The sequence below is a fragment of the Sebastes fasciatus genome, chromosome 18 (genome assembly GCF_043250625.1).
Source record: "Sebastes fasciatus isolate fSebFas1 chromosome 18, fSebFas1.pri, whole genome shotgun sequence".
Lineage (NCBI taxonomy): Eukaryota > Metazoa > Chordata > Actinopteri > Perciformes > Sebastidae > Sebastes > Sebastes fasciatus.
Genome location: NC_133812.1, coordinates 23,511,196 through 23,533,941, shown reverse-complemented (window position 1 = coordinate 23,533,941; position 22,746 = coordinate 23,511,196). Strand labels below are relative to the sequence as shown.

The 22,746-nt window shown below is 41.2% G+C and overlaps 1 protein-coding gene across 9 annotated transcripts in view; it reads right to left on the bottom strand.

Moving 5' to 3' along the window:
* The window catches only part of sipa1l1 (signal-induced proliferation-associated 1 like 1), a 103,606-nt gene extending 80,947 nt beyond the window's left edge, over positions 1 to 22,659 (bottom strand). For 4 of the 9 annotated variants that reach the window (XM_074614754.1, XM_074614744.1, XM_074614746.1 and 1 more), the window contains exons 1-2: positions 22,370 to 22,656; positions 9,568 to 9,720 (exon numbers count right to left, since the gene is read on the bottom strand). The gene's annotated coding sequence lies outside the window, so the exon portion shown is untranslated. Of the gene's footprint in view, positions 1 to 9,567; positions 9,721 to 22,369 lie in introns of all 9 variants that reach the window. The other 5 variants (XM_074614752.1, XM_074614753.1, XM_074614745.1 and 2 more) reach the window with 3 other exon arrangements.
* Positions 22,660 to 22,746: the final 87 nt, after the last annotated feature.

Here is a 22,746-nt window from a genome sequence, read left to right as displayed (position 1 = left end):
CACTAATCTGTATAAATTGATGGTGCAGGATGTAACTATGCATGGATACGTCTCTCAAAGCCGTATGGTTGGAGACCATTGAGGTAGAAAATGTGCACTTGTATCGATTAGGCCTAAACCAGCTGAGAGGTAAATGGCTGTGAGGCCATCAGTCAAAAGACGAGGGAGGCAGATTGACAAGTGCATGTTTAATGGCCGTGAGAAACAGTGTGCAGGGGTTGCTGGGTAATGGCTGTTTTAAGGGATGGGAGGAGGATAGGACTGCGGACAGCAAGCTCTGTGACACTTTGACAGATGTGAGGCTTTTGCACCTCCCAAAGGGGCAAAACAGAGAAAAGGCCTTTTGAATAATAGGCCTACTGCTAAGCTTTCTGAGCAGTGCCCTCAGCCCCGCAGCTCACAACCAAAGAAAGGGTCAAGCCGTTGCTTGACTACAGGCATCTGGGGCTTTTCCTGGCAAAACAAAACAATTAAGTGCGGGGGCTGGATGTTCTTGAGGTCCACCTTTCCCTCCCTTGCGCTCATCACTCGAAAAACTTCTGCTCTACTAGCATTTATTTCAACCCTCTCTGCCTTTTCTCCCTGAACGGATCAAATGTCTTTTAATTTGTAACTTTTACATGCCTAAACTCAACTTTTTGTCATCCTTCCGCTGCTTATCTCTACCCCCTCTGCCCAGTCTTGTTGCTATCCATGTATCTCGCTGACATTTTTGTGGCATTTCTGTGCACCACCTCCTCAATTTATCCCACTCGTTTTTTTGAGGGCTGAAACAAAGCTGCTTCGGGTGCAGACATACAGTGTCAGAGGCTCCACCGTGCTTCCATCAGATCCTGTCAAAGGATGTCGTCTGTTGTCTTCAAACAGAAGACAAGTTCCTGTCGGGTTTTTTCAGGCAGCGCTTAAGAGATTGTTGCTCCATGATTTCATCCGTCCATCAATCACTTGAGGCATGCCTGCGTGGTCCCAATTTTCTCTTAAATGGAGTGCACATTTAAAGTAGGGCTGGGTGATATAGAGAAAATCAAATATCACGATATAGTTTTAACCAAATACCTTGATATTGATATTGCGGCGATATTGTAGGGTTGACTATTGGTGCTTTCACAAAAATGCATTTCTATAGCCTCCACATGGCTCTCGACATGGCGGCGGCTGAGCCGGAGGCTTGTAGCTGACGGTGCTAACAGCACTAAACTTGAAAACAACGGCAAAGGTGCTGACAGAGCCAACAGTGTTACACTGGGGGGAACCAGAGGTGGGTGCAACGTTTCCGCAATGGCGTCGTTGGTCCATTGGGGCACACTCACATGCACTGACATGCACTAAAAGGCATGTGTGGCCAGCACGGCTATGTCAACAAAGCACAGAGAAGCTGAGATTACAACACATACAGAGGGAGAGTGACTTCATTCTCTGCTCAGGTAGACATTACTCCTCCATATATTTACATAGTAAATACTTGTTTGCTGCTATATTTATGTTCTGGATATCGTATGGTGCACCTTTAACCTCAAATTCCAGTGTGTTGCATTGCCACTGGCACAACAGAAATGTGATAATCTACTGGCAACCTTGAAAATCTTCAGTTTTCAGTTCAACACACGCACCAGAAATAGATACATAAACTCAAAGCCTTTCACTGAACATGCCCACCGAACAACAAGAACTGAAGCACGTATTTTTAGTTTGGACATTTCCTTTTGATATAGAACACATAACAAATTGCTATACAACACAAAGAGATCACCGCCGACAGTGCGGCTGACATTTCCTCTCAATGGCTGTGGTCACTTAATAGCGGATGTGTACAGAGGAGTTTGAGTTTCAGCCTGTGTTTGTTCAAAACAAACTTTTATTAAATGGCAAATGCGAGTTGGTCTGTGTGTCTATAGCTGTAATGCCGTATCAGAGACACGGAGTTCATGATACAACACAGACGCCTCTTCCTTTAATTACAGAGGTATTGGGAGGGCAACATGATGAGCTTTTAATGATAGTGACTCTGATACGGGCTTTTTAAATAGAGCTTGCAGGGTGATAGGCCCCTTCCTGGAAGACACCTGCAGTATATTATTCAGTCTTTATTCAAGGTTTATGCTACTTGCAGAGTGTGCCAAAAGAAACACACCACTCGGCTGGGGAAATTAACAGCGAGTCTTCACAGAGGTTCCTGTCCACAATCAGTGTGAAACACATTGCCAAACATGAGGGGAGGAGATAGTACTAACATGTGTAAGCTGCGTCTTTCTACAACATATGATGAAAGGATATTTCTCCTTGTTGCATTGCTCCGCTGAAGAGCAGCTGTAGGGATAAGAGAGGAAGCTTAAGAAGGAAAAAAAGAAAAATGGCTTCTAATTACCCGTTGTTAGAACCCTGCATTATCATTACACTCCAAGGTTTCTGACAACACAACAACTGTGCTGCCATGGCAACACAGCGCCGGAAGAGAGCACGTCGGTGCCGCCGTTTCATGTTTTTGCCTCTGATCCGCGCCGACTACATGCGATCAGTCTGTTCAGGGTCAATCTGTTCACTGACCTGCACCCTAATCCTGAACCCACTCCGATGAGCGCAGGTGGACTCATCCGTCAGCTGGGCTGGCACCACGTCACCCATGGGCTAAACAACACAGCACAGCTGGGTTCATCTGATATTATGTAACGCGGCAGCACCACCCCCGCAGGCCCTGTTCACACTACCCCTCTCCTCCTACTCCGCCTCCCACTAGTGCACCATTGGCCGTTTGCAGGCAGAGGTGCATTGTGAGACAAGAGTGCTCCAGCTCTGACACAACCTGTGGGGATATTTGCGGAGGATTCAGCTTCGGAAAACTACGTAAATATTAAGATGCAGAGCATGCATAGAGATGCATTCACTAGCAGCTTATTGTGGTCATGTTGTTTTGCTTAAAAGGCAGTCTGTGCGGTGCATATACACCCTTCAGTTGTGGTTTACACACAGTTTTAAATTCCTAAAATAGGCGATCCGATTTCAGGGTTGTATCCATCATTGATCCTACCAGTGATTCTGCCTTCAGTTCTTGGACACAAATTTTGTTACTAAGCAATACTTGCCAAAAGTGGAATAGCACCCGTTGCCTGGCAACATTAGCTTATTGAATCTCATATCGGGAAGCAATGAGAACCCAGCGGTGCTTTGAGCTACAACCCTCTAGATACTCTTTTCATCTCGGGTACAGATTGTGATGTCCAACTACAATCACGCTTTTCAAGTCATCTGATATCCCATTAAATCCCTACACCTGGCCTCCCACTGTCATTGATGTAATCCTACACACAGCACAAACTGGAGACATATGAATTCATGAAGTGCAGTTGTTTATTTTGTGACGTCTGCTCTCTAACTCACTGACTGCAGAGTATAACCTGAATAAAAAGGCCATTGCTTTCACACCAGTATGTCAAGTTAGGGCTGCACGATTATGGCCAACATGATAATCACGATTATTTTGCTCACGATTATTCATAGATTTTAGGGACAAGTATTTTTATTGCATGTTCATATTTAGAAAAAAAAACAGAGAGCTGCTTTCACTTCCATGTTTTGCTACATTACAACCGTCAAAAGTTTTCTAAATGCTATCCTTTAACTTTGTTATTGTCATATAATATTGGTTATTTGCATAAAAACACAAAATTCAAATGATTAGGAAATAAATGATTGCATTTTTATTTAAATGTTTACTTTGATTAAAAAAAAATCTTGACATTAGTAGTTGTAATTATATATTAATAATTTATAATTAATTATAATCTGCTTAGAGCTAGTGTTAGGAAGTTAAACAGGTCAAAATTCCCTCTCTATTATCTATTTTTATAGTGAAAACATCTCTTTCAAACAACTGGATTAGTCCCATGTGTCCCTCTGTGTATAGATATAAATATAACTCCACCTGTATATATAATGTATTCTTTATAATACACTTAGACAACATTTTTTTATACAATATTTCATCAGTATGCAACTTATACTGTACTTAAAACTCTTATTCATCAGAATATAACATATCGCTATCTTTTGCACCTTAACTGCAATCTGTGTTTATGTCTACTTATAAACACCGCATATATCTTCATTTGCATATATTGTCTTTGCACTTTACTAGTTTGCACTCTAGTTGGACGCAAAACTGAATTTTGTTGTACTTGTACTATGTGCAATGACAATAAAGTTGAATCTAATCTAATCTAATTTATTCAAGTCAAAACTACAAGATCGACCAGAATACATTTGAACGCAACATGATAGCGTTATAATTTACCATCGCCCAATACTCATATCTCTAGCTGTTAGTTTAGGAAGCGCTTGATTTATGCAGCAGAGTTTTCTATGAGCAGAGCACCCATTTTAAAACATCAATATCACAGTTGATCATGTTCATCTAACAGCGGGAAGCCAAAATTGTGCTCGCGATTAATATTCGATTAATTGTGCAGCCCTAACGTGAAGTGATGAGACCATAAAATGCTGAAAACAAGGGATGCAGGCTGAAGTGAGTCCCTTCAGTTCAACCTCTCCTCAACCGTGGCTGTTTCCCCAAAGTGCTTTATGAGATGTTAAAGGGTTTCAGGCAGTCTCTTCATTAAAAACAACCCTCTGGGCTCACGTTGAAGACGCTTTACTTCTAAACTGGCCTGCTGTCATTAGAAAACAACCACCAGGGCAGTCGACTCTCCTCCCATGCGCCAGTTGCTCCTTAATGAAAAACAGCAGCTTGCTTAAGCTCACACGTCTCACATCCATAAACCACTGATCGAGCTTTCCTCCTCGCAGCTGGAGGGACCCAGCGGAGGCATTAGCTCGAAGTTGTCAGAACGCCACTGGAATGGATCAAAGCTCTGTGTGGTAAAGAAGCCTCCGATGACCATTTAAAGCACTCCAACGCCATAGAGCGGCCCGCTCGAATTTGAGTGACTGGGTAACAAGGCAGCAACAACCTGTGTTTATGGTGATATGGGGGAGATGGAGAGGAGACAGGTGTGAGAGGAGGAGAGTAGGGAGGTTTTCTGACTGACAAGGTCACCATCACTCGCTCCATGAGTCAAGGAGGTTTTTCAGCAGGATCGAGGGGTGACAGCAGGTTACTGGTGCTAGGTGACAAAAAAGTATAGTCAACTAAAACGAAATGAAAGTATGCTGTGAAAATATTTTTAGTAAACTGAAACTAAAAACTATATCCTTTAAGAAAAATAAAACTAAACTGAAACAATATTGCCTGGGTAAAAAAAATACAAATAAAATAAAAAATGCACATAAATTCAATTCAGTTTTGTTTTTTAGTTATAACATATCACTACCGAAAAAAAGAGACATTTTCAAAGGGGTCCCTTGACCTCTGACCTCAAGATATGTGAATGTAAATGGGTTCTATGGGTACCCACGAGTCTCCCCTTTACAGACATGCCCACTTTATGATAATCACATGCAGTTTGGGGCAAGTCATAGTCAAGTCAGCACACTGACACACTGACAGCTGATATTGCCTGTTGGGCTGCAGTTTGCCATGTTATGATTTGAGCATATTTTTTACGCTAAATGCAGTACCTGTGAGGGTTTCTGGACAAGATTTATCATTGTTTTGTGTTGTTAATTGATTTTCAATAATGAATATATACATATATTTTTATAACGCAAGCATAATTGTCTATTAAATACTTGACGAATCTCCCTTTAAGGTACATTTTGAACAGATACAAAATTAGCGATTTAATTTGCAATTAATTGCGATCAAATATCTTAAGCGATTGACAGCACTAATTATAACCTTGTTGTGAACATTGGGAAGTAATAAATTATATTAAAAAAATGTTTTTATTTTTTTTAAACACTTTTAAGGGCAACAACTAACAATAATTTTCATTATCAATTAGTCTAAATTTAGTCGTTTGGTCTATGCAATGTCAAACAGTGAAAAAATGTCCATCAGAATGTCTCAATACTCAAGGATATTCAGTTTACTATCATTTGATAAAAGCAGCTAAGTCTCACATTTGAGGCGCCAGGTTAACCAATTATCGTTTCAACTCATTTTAATCTAAAAGACAAAAATCACAACACATTAATAAAACAGGCCATCTTCACTCAGCGAGTCTGTGATTGCAAATGAAAGCATAAATTAGATTTTCCTCCCAGTTCACAGGCTATCTGATCAAAAGTTCAGGAGGGTCAGTTAGTGAATGCAGTCCTAACCTCGCTGACACCAGGAACAAAGCCCACTGGCGCTGGCTTCTCTGCAACAACATACCCCGGTGTGTGTAGCCCAACACATCCAATCCTGCTTGTCCAAATAATCATTAACCTGTTCAGCCCTGAGTAAATATTTTAAGAACCTCTGTAAACTAGAAGGTAAATACACACCTCAGAGATGTGGCGGTAAACACATACATACATACGCAGCATAAAGAGGGGGAGGTTTGGGGTGGTGTGGCACGCAGATTTCATTGTTCTTGAGCTTAGATGAAAACAATGAGGTCATCCCTTTTGTGTACACATGGCATTCTCACACATTCTGCTGCATACAGCCAGCAAAGCATGATGGGATGAGCCCAGTGAAAGGATGATGTACTTTAACCAAACATTTGGTCTTTACAAAGCCATGAACCTGAAATCTATCAAACCCGACAATGGAAAGTGGACTCAAGGCCATCACCTTAAGCCAAGCCAAAACACTCCCCTATTGGATGAGCACAGTGAGCAGAGAGGTTCCAGTGAGCACTACAGATCATGACAGGCTACTTTCCTGTTTTGGTTTCTGCTTCCACCACCTGCAAGCCAGATGTTGAAAATCTGGGCATTGTGACCTCATTTTTCTGGTTTAGCCTAAAAGAAAATCGTCTGCAGGTCCACTTGAGTCTGATCTTCTAGCCTCGTTTATGTCTGTGGACTAGGCAGTGGAATCAACAGAATAAGCCCATTAATCAATTGGCCAATTAATCAATTTGTTGATTAACAGAAAATTAAGATATTAATCTTTTTTTTTAGGTTTTTATATCATTCTGTAGCTTCCCAGTGGTGCTCCTTTTGTTTTCAAATCCGAACATTTTGGTCAAAGTACGTATGTTTTAGCGTCAAAATGCTATTTTCTCAAGGTTTTCTAGAAATGATCTGACGTAGGTTTCTGCATGATGATGCTGCTACATACAGTATACAGTATATATACACATCTTTATAGTCAGTGTATTAACATTACATACAGTAACTTAGATGGCGGTGGAAGTTTGGAGAAGCAGACTGAGGTCCCGGCACGGAAGTTAAGCAATGTACTGCTGTGGACGCCACGTTAGTTCAGATCCGTAAGTCACACAATAACACCAACAGACCAGCAACTCCTGTGTTCTGAGAGTTAAAATGACTGTTTTGTGAATGGAGTCTGGTGGCTTTGAAGACATCGATATAACGGCTTCAGTTGTCCATCGGAAAGAGCTTCCTGATGGCGAGGTAAAGCTGGGAAAATATTCTAAATATTGCGTACACATAAACTGATATTGACTGATACCTCGCCGTAAGACAGCCCTTTGAAGCCATCATATAGCCCGTTATATCGCTCTCTTCAAACCCACCAGACTACATTCACAAAAGAAGTAATTTTATCATGCAGAACATGGGAGTATACATACAACCCCACTTCAAACAATCCTAACCAACCCTTTCAGTTATTTCCAAACCAAGCACAGCTAACTTTGACTCAGCTAGTGCTGGTGTTCACATTATTCATAACCTTATTGATTAGCTTTGATTAGCTCACTCTGGTAACCTACGTCACTGCTTTTTGCTAACGGCTGAGTGAGCGTATCCATTTGAAAAAACAGAACAGTACGCAGATGGACATGAGCCAGTTCAAGTTCCTAAAAAGTTCAGATTATCTGCTTTTTGTTTTATATAATTGTGAATTAAATGCCTTTGAGTTTTGAGCTGTTGGTCAGACAAACAAGCAACGTGAAGCCTGAACTGTGAAGGCTATTTTTCAGTATTGTCAGACATGATAAATAATAAAATATAGTCCGGTCCAAAACATAATTGCTACAAAATGAGCATCATATCCGGCTCCTAACAAGTGTCATTGAGGAATTCACTGCTATCAGCATTATCTCTGGCTTTGTGTCAGTACATGGATCTGCAAAGCAGGAAGACTGTTGAGGGTTCAGCCAAAAGCTGCTGATCTCAGTATGCCAAGATGGATTTATGTGTTTACCTCCGCTGGCACAATCCAGGACCTCCTTGGAACCCACAAACCCAAGCAAGATGACTTTCATTACGAGGATCCACCAGAGCTCTTTTTTCTCCTTGGAGCATTATTTTCTAAGTGAAATTAAATCTATGAAAATGCACTGAATATGCGTCATTTTATTTAGACTGTTTACCAAATGAAACTTTTCTTACAGCAGTCTTTAATCTAGATCCAATGTCGTTCTGTACAATAAGACTTTTATACCAGCTAAACAGTAGATATGCTTTAATACGGAACTGGATATTTCTACACAAACACTGGCATGAAACCATCTCAAACTGAAAAGAAGCTTGTAGACAACCACTTGAAGAATCACGGTTAGCAAGCTACCAACAAGAAACATCCATATATCCATATATCCATTTTCTGTCTACTATGTTCAAGGTCGTAGGAGGCTGGAGCCATTACTATGCACTCAGTGCATGCTATGGTATGTTAAAAGCCCAATTCATACTAGGATACAATATATATAAAGTTATGTTGCCAACACTGTCAGATAAATATGATCAAACCACATTGACACATTGATTGTCCTGACGAGGCAGCTTAGCTTAGCTTAGTTAAACTCTTGATAAATAACAACTTAGGATGTTTTTTCCCAAACTTGAAACCATGTTTTCATTGGCCTTAACACTACACCATGGTCAGATCACCTATCTATCACAGGGCGACATTGATCCACTATGGTACTTATAGTTGTGGTGTATAATAATGACTCTGGTAGAGAGTTGATAAGGAGCATTGGTTATTATGGAAAGCAGAACTATTACCAACAAAACCGCACATAAACTTTGTATTGAAAAAAGCTCTTCCTTTAAAAACGGTCCACTTATGAGCTTTTGACAGATTCCCCTTTTCATAACTGACATTTTAAAGTATCTTGAGCTAAATCACATCCCTGCCTGAAATGTGAGTTCCAGTATCTTAACATAACCCCTCCTAGGCAGCCGCATTACCAGAAACATCAACATGGCCACAAGATTATCTGTTTGGTTTGCTGTGGCTCAGTGGGGCATTATAGCCAAGGAAGAGAACTCAAACTGACAGTGAAATCACAGAGACTGTCAATTACGGCGCACTTAATGAATCATTTTCAAGGACGGGAAACAACTCTGTTGACTTTAAAGCCAGATTTTTCTCTCCGAGCCGCTTCTTCACGCTGCGGCGGATCTGCAATGTGTGGTATGACACAGAAGAAGACAACATCCCTTATATCATCTTCTTCTTCGTCACATAAAAGCGCAGCTGCTTCAAAACTTGCTGATAGTTTTATACACTGCATGCAGCCATTTGATCAAAAAGAGAAAACTTACTGCCAACAGATGACAGCTTTCCCAACTTCAAGTAGTAACCGTTTCTTTTAGATCAGAGAGGCGACTCCAATCCAGCAGTGATGAACAATGACCAGGATGTGTTTTCCTTTAATCCTGCGCCTACTTGTGTGATTGTTGTCAGAGGAGGTTTCCCTACAGCGGCATATGAGAAAAGCAGGAATTGGTTAAGGAAATAAATTGCATATTTTACAAACTACATACACAGCCTGTTGAACATCTAAACATTTGTCAGAACTTAACTATTAACTGACTGAAAAGTAAAACCTTCAGACTGAATTGCAATTGCCTGATCATGTGTGAATATACGTACAGTATATATCCAGCTTGGTCGCACGAAAAGGCGTGTGAATGACGCGATAATGCGCAAGGCAAAAGTGTGTAATAAGAACGCTGTTCTTGCTTTAGGCGTGTCATTTTCACACCATGTCGTCTGTACTGGCTGCAATGTAAATGCATCTGCATAAATATGCTACACTCAGAGCTAGTGACGTGGGATAAAAAGTGAGAAAGACGGCTTATGGTGGGTTGGAGGGGAGGTGGATGAGTCCAACAAACACAGGACTTTCAACCAGGGGACCGGTGTTTTGCAAGTTACGTTAGTGGCGTTTGTCACATGTTTTCTAGTGGCGTTTGTGGCGTGTTTTCCATACTTATGTTACGTTGTTTACATACGTATTTTACTTAGTTTACTTATTTTGAGGCCATCCATGACATTTTTCCTAAACCTAGCTAAGTGGTTTTGTTACCTAAACCTAAGAAAGTGTTTTTCTTGCCCCCTGCTGGTACTGCACCTTCATACACACATAAACGTGACACTGACCCGCTGTTCTCTGGTGGACAGGCGGGTCTATTACACGCTTTGCCGTGATATCGAGTTGATATATCAGTATTTCAAGATCGTATTTTTGGAGCACTCTCCTCCCTTTCCATTGATTATTCATTATTCATTATGAGGACAGTAGTGTTGACTCACTGGCCAGCTTGGACCCACTAAAGATAAGAAATGTAGAGTATCATATAGATTCTGTTGCATTCATCAATTATAAACATAGTCTACAGTATATGCAGAGGACAGAAATGCTCTCTGCCCAAACTGAACTGTCTGTGTGCATTATGTAATACAGCTGACCACGCTCGGATTTTGCGGTTTTTATCCGAATAATTCAGGCATCAAATTGAGAGGATGTCTCAGGCCATCAGAATGCTTGGATGCCAACACAGTCCCAAGAGGACGGGTCAAATGTTCCAGGGGCATATGAGCTATTAGCTATGCTCCTTGAGTAACTGGACTCTTCTGGACAGCATGTTAGCCACTGCAAAAGTATAGTAAGTGATGAGTTATAACAACCACTTTGCTAGGATATTCTGTGTAAGTGCATCACCAGCAGGCTTGTTGACTATAAGTAGCCTTTTAACTTATAGTTACATGAACACAGCTTAGAGACTAGATATAATGCTGAAAAGTAGCTGACATTGCAACAGCCTATTGGATGAGCCTGCAGGGTCTAACTCTCCAATTAGTTTGACAGAATGGGTTTCTATTCATGTTAACACAATCTTCACTAAAATCTTTCATTGCATCCGACAGAACTCAGTTTGCATGCAGAGCTGATAGAATAGCTCAGAAGGAATAAGATGTCTAGTTGGCCTCGACTTAAATTATTTCAGTTCAAGGTCCACTAATCATAAAAAAAGGCTGATAACCATGCCAAAAAACAGAGGGCATTTAGGGCTCCACTTAACAAAGATGGGGGGAGAAAACTCTTGCATGCTTTGGACAGAATTAAAATCACAGTACATCTTTGTGAAAAACTAAACCCATCTGAGCAGAGCTTTAATGGCTAAAACGTCCAATTACAGCGCCTCCTCAAGAAAACCTATCACATAATAAAAGTGATTTAATCTCTTAATAGAATATTCTTGCAAAACATTCTTCATTATCTTTTATCTCACATTATTCTTCACTCAATATCTTACAAAGCCTAAAATGTATCCAGCTGAAGCTTTGCTCTTAAACTTATTTAGTATGATTGTTTTGGTTCAAGATTTTGCTCCTGGTTCCAATTTACCAATCAGTTTAGGTGGCCCTGGATTCAGCGTGCAATGTGATGGACTATTTGACAATGGTTGCCAGGGTTACAGCTGGTTGAATTTATACTGACTGTTGCTATCAGATGTCAAGAGCAAGACTGCTGCTCTTTCTATTTTCCTTTTCCTTTAACTATGCCAAAACACTGGCCATTAGTGATGTCAGTGTTTATTATCCACACCCACCCGACCCATTAAAACAGCCAATCCACATCGCCCAACCCACGAAAATATGCGTTAATCACCCACGCGAACCCGACCCGCAAACCGCAAACTTTACGCATTATAGTAGCACTATTGTCAGGACTGAAGTCTGAGACAAGGACAGAGACAAGAGGCGGACACAGAGAGAGGGGAAGAGAAGATGGACTATTGCATGCAATGTTTCTGTAAGTTATTAATAACTTACTCGGAAAGCAGTTTTGTCACTTCTTGACCCGCCCGAACCGTATCACAATAACAAAGCATTGACAAACCCAAAACCAAACACAAAAGGCTGAGCTACTCTTAAAAAAAACTGCAACATAAAACATATTTAGAAACCATCATGCTAACAAACATATATTTTATTATATTATATTACAATTAATTCTAGGATGGAGAATGAGCTCAAGTTACCAAATATTAATTCTACGCAAGCCAATAACCCCAAATTGTACCAGGAATTCAATCTGGTTCCAGATTGACAACAATCAAATCACATCTTCATCACATCCCATCTCATTGAGTGTTGAAATAGTTATGTAATTTCCTGACAAATATAGCTCGCATAAATTCCAGGTTGCAGCTCCACGCACTCAAACTAATTTTCCCAAAATGGCACAGGAGAGACAGCAACAATTAACAAATCCAACAGGGTCAGAAAAGCACTTCTACCAGAAATACCGGCCCAGGCAGCCGACAGTAGCAACATCCTTTTAGTCATCCAGCAAGACAGAAATCCGAGAGCTCGGTCTGCTTGGAAACAGATGGCGAGGCAGTTGGTGGGAATTTCGGCAATGCTCCCATACATGTTTGGGGATAAGATTTACAGTTCTCGTGCACAGTCGCGTTCTTGCGATGTCATCACGGTGGTCGAAGAGAGGAAAACATCTTGAGATAATCATCCATTTCACACACGAATGGATGCAGATTAATGAACACATGTTCCACCTGCACATGGCTTTTCAAACCAGACTGTTGTGCCTGTTCTCCCAGTTCTGCAAACTATTTACAACTAAATCACAGAATCATGCTTAACATTGTATGAAAATACATAAGCAGAGCTGTTGACTGCTTTTTGCAATATTTGTACTGGATATTCACCGCAGTGATGGTACAGACATTTAGTCATAAAGTTAACTCAAAAACGTACACTTTACAAGCGTGTTTGATTAAGAAGAGCACCATTTATAGCTTAAGGCTCAGAGACACCAAACTGACATGTAAGAACTAGCAGTAGTAGTAATACTACTATTAATATTAGCCACTTTTGGATTACAATTTGGAGCTATCTAAATGTACTTTTAACGACAGTATCGCCAGTACTCATATTGGCAGATACCCAGAGTTGAGGTGTCAAAGTTGGACTGGTGCATCCGTAATAGACTTCTGTTGTCAAAAATAGCATCGTAGAGTTCATAGTCTTTCCATCTTTATGTAAAAGTTGAGGTTTGAACTGGTGTTAACTGCCCACCCTGGCTTGTACTATTGTAAGAATTATGGTTGCTAGCTACAATGCTGACAGTATTTAAACGTGATTGTCATAATATCCAGGCTGTTCTTTCTCTCTCTCTCTCTGTCAGGGCTTTCCATCTGTACAGTATGTTCCTTCTGTTTATTGCTGCATGGATTAGCCTGCCTAGTCATTGTTTCATGATGTTTTTATAGATTTTTTCCTCATCTGTCACAACTGAAATCTGGGCTTCTTTTTTTTATATATAATCCACGCTGCTTTCATGTGCTATAATCCACTCTTACAGCCCTAATTAAGAAGTTATTTCACCAGACAGAGTGGAGAAAATTTAGAAAGAGAAGGGGATTCAATACAAGGAAGATTTAGCTTTTTAAGTCCCCTCACCTCAGGTGGAACGGCTAAAATTAACTGGCTCTTCTGGTGCCCTTTCTTTCCTTCTCCGGCTGCTATGAAAGGCCCTGACACAGCCGACTGAAAGCCTCAACAGGGTTCCCCGTTTATCCTCTGCAAAAGACCACGGATCAAAAGAGATATGCAATTTCACATATCAGAGAGAACACCACCAGGGCTGTTTGTTAAGTGAAAACAATATGCTGGCTTGCACTTCAAATGTGTCAGAGCACACAGACCTAGGCTTTCTAACAACGCTGCACTCAAGTTCATCCCCTTCAGGGATAAATTATTTAAAAATATGTTCTGGATTTTGAAATCTCAGCAAAATAGCCAGACATGCCCCAACCATCTGTTGTATTAATAGAATGGTTACAAGTTCATCTGGCTGTATTATCATTCAAGATAGGTGGCTGTATGAAATGTAAACAAATAGACTTTGTTAGTAGTGTTGATTATCTTTGTATGATAGTAGTCTGAAGTTCCATATGCCAACTGTTTTCACTAGGGATGTCACAAAAACCCATACTTCAGTACCAAGTCAATGCCAAAATTCTGAAAACGTGACAGTACTCGTTTTTCTACAGTACCACAGGTACCGGGGATTGGGACTCGAGACTAACAGCATCCCATCGTCCCGGGGACGACAGAAAATGTTCCTGATAATGCTAAATAGTGAACAGCAAAGCCAAGTTGAAATCAGCAGGAGGAGAGCTGGTTAACATTAGCTGTTAGCAGCCGGTGGGCAGCACAGTCCTGCTTGGCTAAATAACGGAACTAAAAGCTAACGTACGGATGTTACATTATGATGCATTCAAGCTCTATTCAGTAAAAATCGGGTGAAGGTAAATCATAGCGTTATCATGATGTACTCAAATGCAATCTTGTAAAATGCCATTTTTGGCGAGAAACTTGAGGCGGATCATCAGGGATTAATAATAAATTCGCAAAAAACAGTATGCAAATGGTAATACTGGAGTGTGTGCTGGAGTACATGGGATTTACTGTTTTGTTTTTACCGTGGTACCGAATTGGTATTGAGAATCATGGAATTTCACTGGTATTGGTAACTACTACATTTCTGGTATCAAGACATCCCTAGTTTTCTCATTCATAGTGCAACTCAACATTTTCAGTGAAAGACAGCTAAGCATTTAACAGACAGCTATGTTGATGGCCTTGTAAATGGTGCCGATGTTTGTGAAGTATCTCTTTTTGAGGTCTGCTTGCGAACAAACACCTCCCTAGAAAAGCTGTGCATTTCTTTCATCCTGTTTTCAACATCAGCCTTCACTACAAACAACAACCAATTTGTTCACAGGAAAGTCACCACTTGAGAGGGACACTAGTTGATCCACAACAGCAGTACTCTGACTCTCCCTTCCATCATCATACCTCTTCTTCTTGTACTCTGTCTACTGTCAGACCTGACAAACATACCATATCTTGTTTGTGAATTATGCTTATAATGGTCAGTGCTAATTAGCTGGCGTAGAATCCTACAGTCATCCTGGAGGGATTCTGCTGCTGCAACTGCAGTTTACAGTGATAAATTTAAGATAACTCTCTTGAAATAGGTCTTATTATGTTCAGGTTAAGGTAAAAATCGACACCGTATTTGATCGAGAAGGCCACCTTTAAATTCTCTATGCAAGGGAACCCCTGATTTGCAAGGTCTTAGTAGTATTATTAAATCATTCTGCCCTGCAGTGTGATCTATTCACTGTTAACGAGTATTTTTGCTCTGGTATTTCTCAAGAGACGGCCCACCCCGAGACCTGAAGCAGAGGGAACTCACATTCCTATCTCCAGCATACACAGAGACAGAGGAGAAGGGGAGGGAGACAGAAACACAAGAGAAAAGGAGAAATGAAAACCAGGGAGAGGAAGGGGGAATAGGAATGGGAGAGAGACAGAAGGATAGATAAGGTGAGGGATGTTGACAGAAATTATGAGAATGTCAGAGTCCTGACATGCGTTTCCACAACAGGAAGGAAGCGAGGCGAGAGGAAAAGGCACTGTCGGTGATGGGAGGAGGAAATCGTGGGAGGTGGAGAGTAAAGAAGTAGCAACAGAAGTGAGACAGAAGGGGAGGACGAGGCAGAGATGGTGGAAAGTAGCCTGGTAAGGGAGGGGGCATAGTGAGAGATCGTAAACAGGTAAGAGCCCATTTTCAGCTCCTGTCAGTGCAATGCATTGCATGTAGACCAGGGGTGCACACACTTTTTCAGCATGCGAGCTACTTATAAAATGACCAAGTCAAAATGATCTACCTACTATAAAAATGCAAAACATATATTTATTTATAAATATATTGAGTATTCTTTATATGTACAATATATGTTGGTGTACCTTGCATAACTGCATGAACCCATATTGTACAATATAACTCTGTACATTTTTTGTCATTACCTTACTCTGATGACTTGCACTGAATGGAATCAGCCAGGGATGCATAGTCCGGACAGTAGCTGCTGATAGCCAGCCTCAAGCACACTTCCAAATGATCATCAGTCAAGGTGGAACGGTATTTGGACTTAATAATCTTCATGTGGGAAAAGGCTGACTCGCATAAATAAGTGGAGCCGAATAATGCAGTCAAGGAGGTAGCACATTTCCTCATGTTGAGGTACTTTTCCTCTGTGAGTAAGTTCCAGAACTGTCCATGAGCCCTGGACTTAAGCTGAATGTCAGCTTGTAGTGTCAAAATCTCATCCTCCACTCCAGATGAGTTCAGGTGAAACAGTGTTGCAATTTGTTGGCTGACGTCTATTTAAAAAAAAAATAAAAGTTTTTTTTTTTTTTAATGCCATGCGATCTACCCACACTACCTTTGCGATCGACCGGTAGATCGCGATCGACGTATTGGGCACCCCTGATGTAGACAGTGAAAGTTCAAGCTGGCCAGTAGGACTGCACAATTAATCCAATATTAAACACAATCACGATTTTGGCTTCCCACAATTAAAGCCTCCCTCCGGTGTATTTTTGCATTTTTGGCATGGTAATATTCCATATTTATTTGAGTCATTTTCTGACTAAGTTGATTGGCCACACTGTTTGCCAATTTTTTTTTTGCCAAATAACTTAATATTGTGCTCAAAGTTAAAAAAAAAAGAAGGTTGTTGCTAAAATGGGAAGATGACATATGACTATAGTAGAAGCTGCAGGACATACGTCATCCTCCAAACTGATAAATCTGTTTATCTGTCGGAGTTTGTCTTTCTAGTTGGATGTAGTTAACGAGCCTGACGCGTTGCATCAGCTAACTGAGGGTTTTCATTTTATTTTTTAGTTTCGTCCACCTTACTTTAGTGTGTTTATTTTCTCAATGGCATTTGTGTGTTGCGGTAAACGGGTACAATCAACGCAGTGAATTACACAAAATCCCACCAGCAGACATAACAAAACACACCGACTGTCTCTCTCACAGGCTCTCTTCTTTACCGTCTCCTGTCGAGGATAAATTAACGGAAAGCAGCCGATACCGGAGGTTTGCGGGCCTCTAACAGGTCCGAGCGACGGGGATCGCACAACTTTCAGCCCAAGAGAAATCCAGAGAAAAGTCCCGTTAGAGAAATAAACAAATCACAGCGCAGCCCGGTGTGGTGTCGGTGCTGGGAGCTGAGGCGAGAGCGACTGGTAGTGGTGGACGGTGGACCTCCAAAACATCCCAAAACTGCATTTCAAATGGTGGACCTCAGCACCTGGCTGGTGGTGGTGCGGCTCCTCGGTGCAGCAGCAGCCAGAAGGCCGCCTCGCCAGGAGGAGACGGTAAAGAAGAGAGCAAGAGAGAGAGAGAGTCGATGTGTTGCGCTTATTCTTGTCTCATTTGTGGTCTGATAAACAGTAAATTAATCTAAACTGGTTTCATCTAAACTAGGGTAAAAAACAATGGTTGCCATGGTAATGAATTACGTCTGACTATTAACCATACCCCCATTCTCTGTTTGATAAAGAACGTTAGCTAAGCAACAGGAAGTAAAACTGGCTGGAAGGGGGCTTTAAATGAACATGATCGCCTACGGTATTGACGTTTAAAATGTGCGTTCTGTTCATAGAAAACTGTGCTGCATATCAAATCAAGCGCTTCCAGCTAGCCACCAGCCAGCGGGATAAATATTATCTATACAATACTGTGTTTATGATTAAATTGAGCATAAAATTGTTCATCTAGCCTCTTAATGTTGCTCTCAAAGGGCACCAGATTTATGCATTTAACTTTAAAATGTAGCTAGCAAAAGGGTAGGGTGAATATTCCTGTATTTCTTTTCATATTGCAAAAGAAAAGTCAAAATGACCAATTTTTCCCACCGCATGCAGCCCTAATTTGTACATCAGCAGGAATGCAGCACAGCATGGAAGTGAAAGCAGTGCTCTGTTTATTTTAATGTGAAAGTGCAGTAATAAAAATATGTTTTTGCTAAAATCAATGAATAATCGTGATCTCAATATTGATCAAAATAATCGTGATTATCATTTTAACCATAATCGTGCAGCCCTACTGGCCAGCTATGAGATTGAAATGTCCTCTTTTTCCTGACTTTGCATTTGCCAGATTTCTCTCTGTGTTTGCTGCCAAAAGCCTTGCCTGTTCCAGATAGGCCTAGGCTACACATTAGAGGATTTTTGGAAGAGTGACCACATCCATGATCACAGTGCATCTGATACAAATTTAAAGCTGAAGAGTTTGCTTGCAAACACTAACTAAGGTCCTGGGAAAATCTACATTTGAAACTCCCAATAAGAGCCCCCACTGTGCCGACGCTGGTGAGGGTTGAAGCCCTCCCGAAGACAAGTTTTAGCCAGCTGCTTAATCCAGGAACAACTAGAGAGATGTTACAGCTGCTCTACATCCCAAAAGCCCTTTGATAATCTTTTAGCTGCCCATCAGCAACTCTGATATTTTTCTTTTCTCCCACCTCCCCTGTAAATCGGCAGCTACATGTGTTACAAAACATGTGCGCCTCCACCTACACACTCAATTTCAATAGCCTACTTAATATTGTAAATGCAACACAGCCTCCAGATCTGCTCAGCCTTGGTATTCACAGGCACCGACAAGGGAGTGCTGATGGCATGTTCGACTGCAGTGCTAACACATGAGAGTTTTTGGGGAGGGGGTTTGGACACAGCGGCTGCAGTAGCCAAAGCAAAGCGGACAAAGCCGTCTCGGAGAGAATCTATCTCTAATGCTGCTGTTGTGTTTCAAGTTGAGAATCTGACCCACCCCGGCCACCCGCTGAATAGAGATGAGATCTCTTTGACGTGTCCATTTAGGGCTTGTCAAAGGAGGAAGCAGTGTGTTTCTGTGTGTGTGTGTGTGTGTGTGTGTGTGTGTGTGTGTGTTTAAGACCCCTGGGAGGCTGAAGCTGGTAGCCTGGGGGTAGACTCCACAGGTTGAGATGGCAGCAATAACAGAGGGGGGTCACTTACAATACGAATACCTCTCAGGGTTTCATTAATGGCAGGGGAGAGCTCAGACTAACAAACTTGCATACAAGCTAACTTTAGTGAGTATTAGGACTTGTTTGAATTAACCTAGTTTTACTGAAAGAATGTAATTCTGTGGTCAAAGCCTTTATGGCAGCTCCATCCATACTTCCTGGGAGACTCACGTTTTTCTCCCTCCCTCTCCCGGTTTCACAATTTTCCCGCATTTCTCCCAATTTAAGGCAATTTTGTCACACCTTTTTTTCCCTATTCGTTATCTCAACATGTTTCTGGCACTGTACAGAGAGTATACAAGCCCCACTGTTTCCATCCAGGCGGTAATAGAGCTGCACCAAATGTCTTTTCCCGGTGGAGGAGAGCTGCTAGCTCGCTGCACATCACGGCAAAGCCAGCATGGCATGGCTCAAGCCATTGGAAATAACGGGTTGCAGAGCGCTGTGGTGCCGTTGTCGTGTTGTGTCTAAAAAGGCCTTCAGTGAGTAAGAAAAGGAGGGAAATGGAGAGTACTAAACAGGAAGTAAAACTGGCTGGAGGGGGGCTTTAAATGAACATGATCGCCTACGGTATTGACGTTTAAAATGCGCGTTCAGTAAATTCATCTAAACTGGTTTCATCTAAACTAGGGTAAAAAACAATGGTTGCCATGGTAATGAATTATGTCTGACTATTAACCATACCCCCCTTCTCTGTTTGAGAAAGAACGTTAATAAAAAAACAGGAAGTAAAACTGGATGGAGGGGGGCTTTAAATGAACATGATCGCCTGCGATATTGACGTTTAAAATGTGCGTTCTGCTGATAGAAAACTCTGCTGCATATCAAATCAAGCGCTTCCTAAACTAACAGCTAGCCAACAGCCAGCGGGATAGATATTATCTATACAACCAATGTGTTTATGATTAAATCTAGAGCATAAAATTGTTCATCATATCCCCTTAATGTTGCTAACCTTGCTCTCAAAGGGCACCAGATTTATGCATTTAACTTTATGTATGTATGAATGAAAACTGATTAATATTTGCCTAGTTTATACCAGAGAAGTTCACGCCAGAGGGGCGAATTATTCAGTTTTCTTTCCTGAGAATTAAAAGTCAAATTAAAAGTAGGCTTATTTCACAAAAAAATGCTTTGCAGTGTATTATTATTTTGTTATTTTCATTCTTTAAAAGTCACCAGAAAGCAGGAAACTAAGTCTCTGAAACTCACATTTCTCTCTAGGGGACAACCCCCACCAGCTCTTGTTTTGAAGTCTTCCCTATTTTTGAGGTCTCAAGGTTGGCAAGTAATGCCTCCATCACTTAAATGTAGCACTGTGTTACATCACTATTAAAAATCTGACTAGACTACACAGACGGCCATTTTGATTAATGAGACTGGTATTGACAGAGCACTGGGTAGAAAAAAACATGCTTCGATTTCCTGAAAGTTTCCTGCAAACAAATGCATTGTTTTCTCCAGTAGCAGATTATGCATAATAAATAATATTTAACTGAGCTAGAGGTCTGGTTTTGCAGAGAAACAAATCATAAACTTTCCCTGCAAAAAAAAAGCAACACACACCTCTCTGGAAGACTTCTATGTGAATCCACACATGCAAAATGTCCAAAACAAACCCATGCAAATGACAACACAAGTCATGAGCTTCAGAGAGAGAAGAGCTGCTTCCTTCACCACAAGTGTCTGCCAGTAAAAAGATGGACAGTGAGGTTGAGATGGACAGGAAACCCTCCACACAGGAGATGACTGCAGCTATAGCCATCCCAATTATTATACCCATATGCATTGTTTTCTCCAGTAGCAGATTATGCATAATAAATAACATTTAACTGAGCTAGAAGTCTGGTTTTGCAGAATCATAAACTGTCCCTGCAAAAAAAATCAACACACACATTGTCACACCTCTCTGGAAGACTTCTATGTGAATCCACACATGCAAAATGTCCAAAACAAACCCATGCAAATGATCACAAATTGCACTGCAAGAGCTGCTTCCTTCACCAGAAGTGTCGCCAGTAGAACGATGGACAGAGAGGTTTGAGATGGACAGGAAACCCCCCACAGGAGAGGACTGCAGCTGTAGCCATCCCAATTATTATACCCAGGCAGGGAGACTAAACCAAACAACAATTACCTTTTATCTGATGCTCATTTTGCTGGGTTTCCTGTTTCTTTAAGAGTATATAAACTGTGGGTTGTTGTTATTCTGGAGAGGAGAGGCATGAATGGTGGCTTGGTAATCTAAATGTTTATAGCTAATGACGTGATTGATGAAAGAGCTGGCAGTAAGGGGCTGCTCCAGGAGCAGATTATGCATTATTAATAATAACATTTTTACTAAAGCTAGAAGTCTGGGTTTGCAGAAATCATAAACTTTCCCTGCAAAAAAAACACACTGTCACATCTCTCTGGAAGACTTCTATGTGAACCCACACATGCAAAATGTCCAAAAACAAACCCATGCAAATGAACAAACAAGTCATGATCTTCAGAGAGAAGAAGAAGAAGAGCTGCTTCCTTCACCACAAGTGTCGTCGTTCACCAGTATAAAGATGGACAGAGAGGCTTGAGATGGACACAGGAGAGCACTGCAGCTATAGCCATCCCAATTATTAGACCCAAATGCATTGTTTTTTCTCCAGTAGCAGATTATGCATAATTAATAATAACATTTTAACTAAAGCTAGAAGTCTGGTTTTGCAGAGAAACAAAATCCTAAACTTTCCCTGCAAAAAACACACACACACCTCTCTGGAAGACTTTCTATGTGAATCCACACATGCAAATGACAACACTGCAAACAAGTCATGAGCTTCAGAGAGAAGAAGAAGAGCTGCTTCCTTCACCACAAGTGTCGTCGTTCACCAGTAAAAAGATGGACAGAGAGGCTTGAGATGGACACAGGAGAGGACTGCAGCTATAGCCATCACAATTATTATACACCATGCAGGGAGACTAAAACCCAACAATTACCTTTTATCTGATGCTCACTTTACTGGGTTTCCTGTTTCTTTAAGAGCATCTAAAATGAATGCAATGCATGAATGGAGGCTTGGTAATATAAATGTTTAGCTACAGACGTGATGCATGAAAGATGGGTGCAGTAAACTGAACTTTTAGTGTAGTTTTCCCTCCTGAAATCATTGCATGGATCACATGCAAGAGAGCGTCCACTCACCTTGTATTAATGTCCACCTTGTGGTGCGTTTCGAGAGGGAAAATAACGCTCTCTCTGGTCACAGACACCGTCACCACCAGTAGAAAGATCAAAACGAACCGGCTGTGAAGACTTAGCAGCAGGAAAACCTGTGAATATCTTCACCTTTTCGTGCCTGTTGTTGTCCGTTGCAGACAGACCTCCTCCTCTCTCTCTCTCTCGGGTTTGTTTCAAATCAGAAGTTCATCCAAAGTTGCAGCGGTTGCAGCTCCGCCTCGATGACGATGAGGTCACCTCCTCTCAAACACTCAACTCTCGCGACACGATACAGAATCAGAGCTGGTCGCATAATTATAGGCTGTGTAGTCTCGCGAGAGTGGAGACAAAAAAAGGAGCTG